The 8,789-nt window shown below is 43.0% G+C and overlaps 1 protein-coding gene across 1 annotated transcript in view; it reads left to right on the forward strand.

The window, feature by feature from the left end:
• The first annotated feature begins 2,007 nt into the window (after nt 1-2,007).
• Nucleotides 2,008-8,789, forward strand: part of grin2da (glutamate receptor, ionotropic, N-methyl D-aspartate 2D, a) — a 196,537-nt gene continuing 189,755 nt past the window's right edge. The window contains exon 1 of the mRNA XM_020615463.1: nt 2,008-2,291. The gene's annotated coding sequence lies outside the window, so the exon portion shown is untranslated. The remainder of the gene's footprint in view (nt 2,292-8,789) is intronic.

Here is an 8,789-nt window from a genome sequence, read left to right on the forward strand (position 1 = left end):
TAATGAGAATGTTTTGTAGTAATTATATGTTGAGGTGAGTGAGTTTGACAACAGAGAGAAGTAATAATTTGTTGAGATACAAATGTTAGATTAAGCTAATTAACCCTTTTCTTTCATTTTTTGGAGAGCTAAATCTGAAAGTGATAGTAAATGCAGTGGGAGGATGCAAAATAACAGGAAAGGCAGGAAAGAGCCACAGCAAGAAGGTAAAGTTCTGCTTTTGCCTCAGAATTTCAATTTGAGCAGCAGTGCATATTTTTAACAGCAGTTCATTAATCAGTTTTATAGACAAAGAATGCTAATTCACAATCAGCATTTGAAGTGGGAAATGATTCTGGTAAACATTCAGGAGTGTGGCGAATAATGAGAGGTGGAGGTGAAGAGGAGGCACAAAGGTGGAAGAGCTCAGCTGTGAAAAGAAGAATCCATTAAAATACACAGATACTCCTCATTAAACTTTCTTTGATAATTTAATATACTTTTTTTTGGTAGAAGTTATTAAATTGTGTATAAATGAATACAAACTCCATCACAAGTTAGAGCTGCCAGAATGGATCGAATTCTGCCCTGGTTATTTTAAAAAAAGGTAAGAATAAATATTAAAATAGTTTTTAAACTAAGGTGATGTCAGTGGATTTCCATACATAGCATCTGTCTGTGTGGAGTATTTATTACTGGCCAATGTGAAGCTGGTTTTAACCAACACTGACTCAAACTCTCACTGAATCAACACTCTCTGTGAAAAATCTCAAAAGTAGCTTAAAAAATAGATGAAACTTAGAAATTTTCGCAGTCACATTTCAGTTGGTACATTTCTCGACTCGTCTTTGATATTTGCAAAACACCAGGAGCATTTCTCCAAACAGCACCACACAACGGAGGACCTGCAAATGTGCGTCACTTGATCGAAATCCTTTAGCTTATTTCTCAGTAGTCAATTATGTCAGAGAACATGTCAGTGCATCACGATGACAAGTCATAGTTTACAGCCATGGCCGTCAGAATGCTGAGTCATGTTAGCTGTGTCCTCTGTAAGGATCTGATGTCACCTGTGGCTCAGGTTTTGATGTCAATGACTGAAAAAGCACCAGGCTGCTTGTTCTGTATGGAGATAAAAGGAGATAAAATCCTATCAAAAATGTTACAAATGCGTGTTGGACAGATTGACAATTTTACTCTGACTGTTTTTACTGCGACACAAAGTGTTTTACAGCACTGCATGACACAAAGCAAGAAACACCCAGAAACACCCCCTGGACAGCGCGGGTGTTCTCCCAACATCCAGCCTCGGCCATTTTAAGGCCATGACTGACAGCACTGTGGGTCAGTTTCAGGGCCCTTATTTCATCGGAAACATGCTTCTCTCCTTGGCGTCTTCTCCTCCTGCCTCTGTTTGGCCCTCCTACCCTTCCACCCCACAGCCCTTCTCCTCCTCTTCCTCTTCTTCTTCCCGGACACTGTTTGTTGTCTTGTTCTTCCATTGTCAGAAATTGCGACACTGTTATGCTATCCAGTGGTGGAAAGTAACTAAGTACATTTATTCAAGTACTGTACTTAAGTACAAAAGTGAGGTACTCGAGTATTTTCATTTTTTGTTACTCAATACATTAACTTCACTTCATTTTAGAGGCAAATATTTTTTTTACTAATGCTTTTGTTATTTTACCACTGGACGCTTTTAGTAACAAAAGGTGAACAAGTTCTGTCAAATTTGAGAGGACGGGGACGGATGAGGGGAAAGGAGGGGGGACGTGGGACAGTAGAGAGATGGGTGAAGGAGGGAAATATGAGGTGAAGGAAAGCGGAGAGGTGAAAATAGAGGAGGAATGAAAGAGGAAAAGTGTAAAAAAATAACATGACAAACTTAGTTTAACATTCAACACGTGTGAAGTGATGAGGAGAGAGAGGGAGATGGAGGGAGGGAGGGAGGAAGAGAGGGGGTGGTAGAGTTACGTTGCTAGGTGACGGAGCGTACATACTGAATTTTAACAAAATAACGGGAGAGGAGTGAGTGAGTGAGAGGGACAGAGAGGTAGCAGTCAGCAACATGTAGCCTCGCCGAGTGGAGGAAAGGTCGAAACTGTGTGCGCGCGTGATTCTCTGCCTTTTCTAAGGGGCTGACATGTTTTCGTTTCATCCCGTGGACATTACCCCGCAACGATAGAATCGATCAGGCTTTATGCCGCAGGAAATGTCCAGCGGATGGATGGACAGATGGATTGTGGTGCACGGAGAGAAGACGCGGAGAGCAAAAAGAGAAGAAGAAGCAGAGTGTCGGGCTCCTGAAAACAGTGAGTAAATTCTTTTCATGTCTTATTTGGACCCTCCTGTCTCTCTGCTTCTCTTGGCTGGTACGCTGAAGGTGAAAACATCATGTCTCAGAGAAGAACCGTCTCTGGCTTTGCCCTTCACATCCCGGCTGTGGTATGAGAGATGCTGCCCCACGTCTCCGGGGTTTGCTGTACATGTATGTGCAGCCCTTGCTACTCTCCCCTCTTTGCGCTGTGACGGATAGGACGCAGCCGGCCAGTGCGCGAGGCTTTGACCCCTCTGTCATTGATGCGCGTACACGCGGATATGGCCGTGCATGACTGTATTTCACCCAAACGCGGACACACATGTAAGGACCTGTGCGCAATTCCTCATCCCCCCTCTGTGTGCCTCTGTCACGCATGAAGTCTGTGCATAAGTTGCAGTCAGTGACGGACAGATGCGCACAGCTGTGATTCGGACGTGACATTTCGGAAAACCCGCATACTTACCTCCCCGCGCGCCTGCGATCTCGCACAGGCATTCGCATTCTGCAGTTTCACAACCGGTTGTTGCGCATATGTGCGTTATGGTCTCTCTAGCGGCTGTTTTGGCCGCACCGAGACTCACATTTCTCTTAGCCCCCATACTTCCCCTTCCTCTTCTCCTCACCCCCCTCTCCCCTTCAAGTGTTATTAGCTATAGGGCAGCTATCTGCTCCAGGATCAGTCCTGTGTATGTGTGTGCGTGCGCGCGCACAACAGCAGCTGGTGCAACAGCAAGTAGCAGGGTGTGTGTGTGTGTGTGTGTGTGTGTGTGTGTGTGTGTGTGAAGATCATTCCCTGGGACAGACAGGGAAATTGGAATTCAGAGCTTGGACCATGCAGCCCCCTCCCTCCTCCATCCGAACATGTACAAACCCAATTCATGCAAGCTTGACGAAAAAGAAGAGCCTAAACACGCTGATGATGGTGATGTAGTTTCATTTGTGTGTGGCTGGTTCAACAATTTGCCTTTATGCTTCACTTGCACCCAGTGTGAATTAAATTTCCAGTCATGTAGTGTAAACAATCTATTCATCCCTCCTGTTTCTACCCAGCCGCCTGTATGAGTGTTTACACTGTATGACTGGAATGGAGCTGCATGGCAGAGGTGGTCAGCCTGACATTAGGAGTTTTCTCAGTTTCCTCGTCGTTTAAGTGCTTCAGGTGTTTTCCTCACTTGGTTTCCTGCAACCGAAAGCATAAAACTGAGACACCACCTGCTGAGAAATCTGACATCTAACATGTCTAATATGTAGCCGAATCACATCTAGACATTTTATTTATATAGCCCAGTGCCATAAATCACAGATTTGCCATGTGGAGCTTTACAGTGTGATGCCCTCTGTCCGTAGACTCATGAATCAGATAAGGAAGAACTCCGCTATAAAAATAAAAGAAGCTTCAGTAAGAGAGGCAGAGGAGGGATCCCTCTTCAAGGATGGGCAGACACAAAATATGAGAGAATCTTCTGCCACAGTGTTTTCAGAAACAACAGCTCTCTCCAAGCTGACAGTAACCTTCCAACAATCGATATTCGCTACTAACTGACATTTTGGACATGTTTGTGTGACCTTGTGCCTCTAGAAAACAAATCATCCTGGCTGCACTATTTCCCTGCTTCCTCCATTTTGAGGCCATCGACTGCTGAGGCAGCAGAGTTTTCATGGTGCTGTTTCTGAAGCCAGAGGTTGGCTCGATCCAGGCGTTTTGTCACTTGTTAGGTACTTAAATCGGACATGGTGTGATGATTGAAGATAGTAGTGTCTTAGCTGAGACCCTCAAAGACTGCAGGGCTGATTCCATATTCACTCTTATCCTCCCTTTCTTGAGGCCATCTACTGCTGAAGCATCGTGTGCGCCTCAGGTCGTCCACAGAGCATTACTTCAAAGATGATGATAAGACTCTGTGCATCAAACGAGGGCTGATTTGTTGATAGATTTTTACTTTGATTATCATAAATTTTCCTTCTCTGTACATTCTGGTTCAGTAAATGCAGAACTGTTGCCTGGTACACGTTATTCTGGGATGTTTAATAACAAACATCAGTGCAAAAGTCCATGACCAGCACATGTTAAAGCTCACAGAGTGTTTGAGGGCTGGTGTGATGGATCCAAACAGCTACTATCAGTTTATGTTTCTAGATAATCCTGGTGTATCACAAACTGTCTTATTTTTGAAGTTTTGGAGACTGGTCCAGATCTTTGAACCTAATCTTATGTAACTCACCACCTAAACTGTTGAATGTACTGGAAAGAAGCTGGATGATCACACAGGCTGTTAATGAGCCAACAGATTAGCCTAAATCATTTGCAAGATAAAAAAAAAGGTCAAGTGTAAAATTACTATTCAAACCTGCTGTAAAAGTCCACAGTTTACAGATCCCATTCAACTTTTACAGTACTTACCGTACTTGTGTGCACACCATTTTATGTGCACTGAAGCGTTATTTACTGCCATTTCTGGTGCAGTCATTTTAAAATTTACCTCCAAATAAAGTGGTTTGGATAATGTGCTTGAACTGTTATTTTCCTGCCAGTGCAAAGCTTCCAGTGCAGCCTCGTGCAGTTTTTTAATGCATATGTTATTTGTTTTGGGTTTTTTTCTCACACATTGCTTTGTTTGGTATTTTCCTGTCATGAATGAATGTGTTCACAGAGGTGGGAGGAGAGAGGTATTTGAGGTTGTGTTTATGCTGATTAGGCATTGCGTTGGAATTTTTTTTTTTTTTTTTGCTCAGTTTGATCTGAAATAGAAATTGCTAAATTGTAAGTGCACTGCGGTCTAGTCTGGGAAGTGTTGTATTTTAACAGAGACAGCTTAACAAAAACTTTTAAATCGATAGCTGTTCTACTGGAATTCACTGGGAATAATTTACTGTGTAATTATGTGAATTGTTAAACATTTGTGATAATTTAGATTATATTCTCATAAGATAAGGGATCTCCAGCCAGTCACAGATCTGACACCATATCCACATTCAATAATTACACATGGGAGCACAGAATAACACATGGAAGCAGCTAATAGCCGTGATAAATAACAGATGCCCTGATCAATCATGTTACAATCAGTCTGACCTCACTGTGCGCTGCTGTCACTTACTGTTCAGTTACTGTTTATTCAAATATCTCACATCGCTTCATTACTACCACAACGGATATGTTGTCTGCTTTTGCACTTTATAACACTTGATCCTGGTCATGGGTGGTGCTGTGGCAAAAAACTTAACTTATTAAAGCTTGGTGAGTGTAGAATAAAGTCTTGATACCAAATCTGAAGGTTGTTGCACATTTATTCCATGCAGGGAAGGGGCAGTCTCCGTACAGAGTGCTAACAGTAACAGTCTGAAGAGAGAGGCTCCTAGAACGGAGGGCGACGTCTGTTCTTATACACACACATACAAATGCAGGAAACAGATGCTTCAGTAGATACAAAACAGGTTACAAGTTATAACAGGATACAAGTTACCTGGTTCAGCATTCACACAAAGGCATGTTTATCTCTACAAACATGCTGACACAGTAAGCTGTCTAGTTTCACAAGCACCCAAATAACTGCATAGAATAACTACCTGGGCCGACCCAGGGCCTTTCTTTGTGGAGTTTGCATGTTCTCCCTGTGCCCGCGTTGATTCTCTCCAGGTATTCTGGCTTCCTCCCACAGTCCAAAGACATGCCAGTTAGGTTAACTGAGAACTCTAAATTGCCCATAGGAGTGAGTGTGTGTGGTTGTTTGTCTAAATGTGAAAGAATGGTGCCCCCTCCGGTGTGTATCGTGGAATAGATAATGGATGGATGGGTCCTAACATCATTTTTAAAAATGGACAGGTGGTGCCAAAAGTGAAGCCACCAAAACGTGATCGCCCCCTGGTGGCTGGTTGCAGTATAGCTCATAAATCTCACCTCCTCCATTTTAGTGGATGTGACATGAGCCAAAATAAAAAGTCAAAGTACAAATCTAATTTTTCCCAGAGCTATTTCTTTGATTGTTGGTATTATCACACTGATGTGTGTACAAGTGGTCATTTTTTTGGTAAGTTGGTCTGTAATAAGTTATTTGATGATATAACAAAAGGTGTATTTCAGTTGATTTGCCAGCTTTGATTAATGGTCCGATGCCGTCACTCCACTGCTGCACAGAATGTGGTTGCAAAAAAAGCAAGATGGCAGCTGCCGTAGTCATTTTATTTTGGCTTCGTGGAGGAAAGTGGTGACACCATGTCCACCATATATGTGTCAACGATCCGACAAAAGCAGCTGTAGGTGTAGATAAAGTGTGTGATGCATCTGCAACAGGCTGCTCATTCACATGGACCACACTTTGTTTGTGGATTGCTTTTGATACAACACCATAAACACAGTGATTACAATATATTTGTATCGTATTTTAAAACCAATGAAACAGTTGCACGCAAGTATGTGGTTTACACGCTGGATGCAGCTGTGAGTAAATTGCACTATATAATTGCTGCTGGTTACTGGACTAGTGACTGTCAAATAAGTTAAAACAATTACTAAACAGTTCAGTGGCTGTGTAGACAACAGAGGATTCAGGACCACAGCTCCCAGTGAGACCAGTACAAACACCAGTTGAGTTTTACAGCATAAGAGAAAGTCAGAAGGAAGCTAGTCTGAGTTTATGCAGCAGGATGATGTTGTAAAGCTTAGTTTTCTGGTTTCAACAGAAATATGAACACATTAATTGAAGTCCTCAAAGTCTGTGATGAGCTCAGATCTACAGAGTTTTATGAATGAAGAAAGGAACATGTCTGTTCTGTATTTACTGCTGTTCAGTCTGAACTCTCACACACTGTCCTGCAGCTAAAGAGCTAGTTATAGAGATGAAAGTGAAAAATAATGATCACTTTTATTGGCCAAGTATGTTACACACCGGGACTCTGTCTTTGGTACAGAACCAAGGCAGCCGCCTGCAGTGCCAACTCGCACACGCTGAAGGTGGCACTGTCCATCGGAAGCATCTTTGGGTTCAGTGTCTTGCCCAAGGACACTTTCAGAATGGGTACCAACGAGGATGGGAATCAAACCGCCAACCTTCTGGTGGGGGACGGCCGCCCCGAGCCCAGCCCTCAGCCCCACCGGTGCATGTATGAAAGTGTTTGGTGGACCTTCTTACTTTCCTTAGTCCTGCTGGTTTGTGGATGTCCAACAGCTTTATATGCTGTCATGATGTTGGCAAATCTGAATTCTGTGTTTGCTTCCAACCACCTGTAAAATAAGGGAGGAAAGAGAGAAAGAAAGGATGGACTGAGCGTTGAATAGAAAGAGGCAAGCAAGGAAATAAGGAAAGGGAGGGAAAAGGCAACAGAGAGAGAGAGAGGGCATGAAAAGAAAGGAGGAGCCGACCGTCCACTGTGTGCAGCGGTACCTTCCACCTGATCCGCTGTGTCGCTGTGTTTGAATGCAACAGTAGAAGCTGTCATGTGTCATCACTTCCCACACTCCATCACAGCGTGTAGTGGTGGTGAAGCAGAGAGAAAAGCAGGCAGACGGAGCAACCGAAGGCTGATATAGTCCATCTCAGTGTGTGTGTGTGTGTGTGTGTCTCTCTCCTCCCATCCTGTTGCCAGCCTCCCTCTCTCACCCCCCCAGCTCTTCACCACCATCACACACATTTAATTGTGAAGCCAAGCCGTCTGAATACTCTGTTTCATTCATCTAATCCCAAGTGCTGCTGAAACACAGGCTCTCTTTCATGTGTGTGTGGGAGTGACATCATATCCACTGAAGGCTGCGACAGGCTAAATGAGTTCAGCCATTTTGGTTTTTGGGAATCGGCTGCACTTTATTCTGGTGCCCTTTTGTTTATTTGCTTTGTGTTTGTTTTCCTTTTGACCTTTCTCTCTTCCCTTTCTCTGTCCTCTTCCCTTTTGTTCCTTCTTTCCTTCAGTTCCTCCTTTTGTCTTCTGTTTCTCTCCTTATAGCCCTTGGCCCTTTCTTCATTTCACCATTCTGCTGTCCACTTTTCCTTTTTCTTTCCTTGCTACCTTCTGTTGTTTCCTTGTTTCCACTTCCTGCTCTCTGTTTCTCAGTCCTTTCTTTCCTTATTGTATTCATCTTTTTCTCCCCTGCTTTCATTTTCTCGTGGTCTCTGAATGATGCTTTTCTGCTTTGCGCCCTCTGCTCTTTTCATCATCCCTACTATTATTCCCTTTCTTCCTAGTTTTTTCTTCGACACCATCTTCCATTAGTTTCTTCTTCTTTCCTACCCATCTTGTTATTTCCATTCTCCCTTTAATCCTTGTCTTTCCTCCATTTCTTTTTGCTGTCCCTTTAATTTTTCTTCAAATTTCTATTCCTTTTACTTCTTTGTTTCCTTCCTTCTTTTGATCCTTGATCATTTTTGTACTTTTTCTTTTCTTTTGCCCTTTTTGCTATGCGGTTGCTTTAGGGTTTTCTTTAATTAATCACCCATTTTCCTTTTCCCTTTGGTTTTTTCTTACTTCCCTGTGCCCTTTGCTTCCTTCCATCCATCAC

This window comes from Monopterus albus, unplaced genomic scaffold (genome assembly GCF_001952655.1).
Source record: "Monopterus albus unplaced genomic scaffold, M_albus_1.0 scaffold165.1, whole genome shotgun sequence".
Taxonomy (NCBI): Eukaryota; Metazoa; Chordata; class Actinopteri; order Synbranchiformes; family Synbranchidae; genus Monopterus; species Monopterus albus.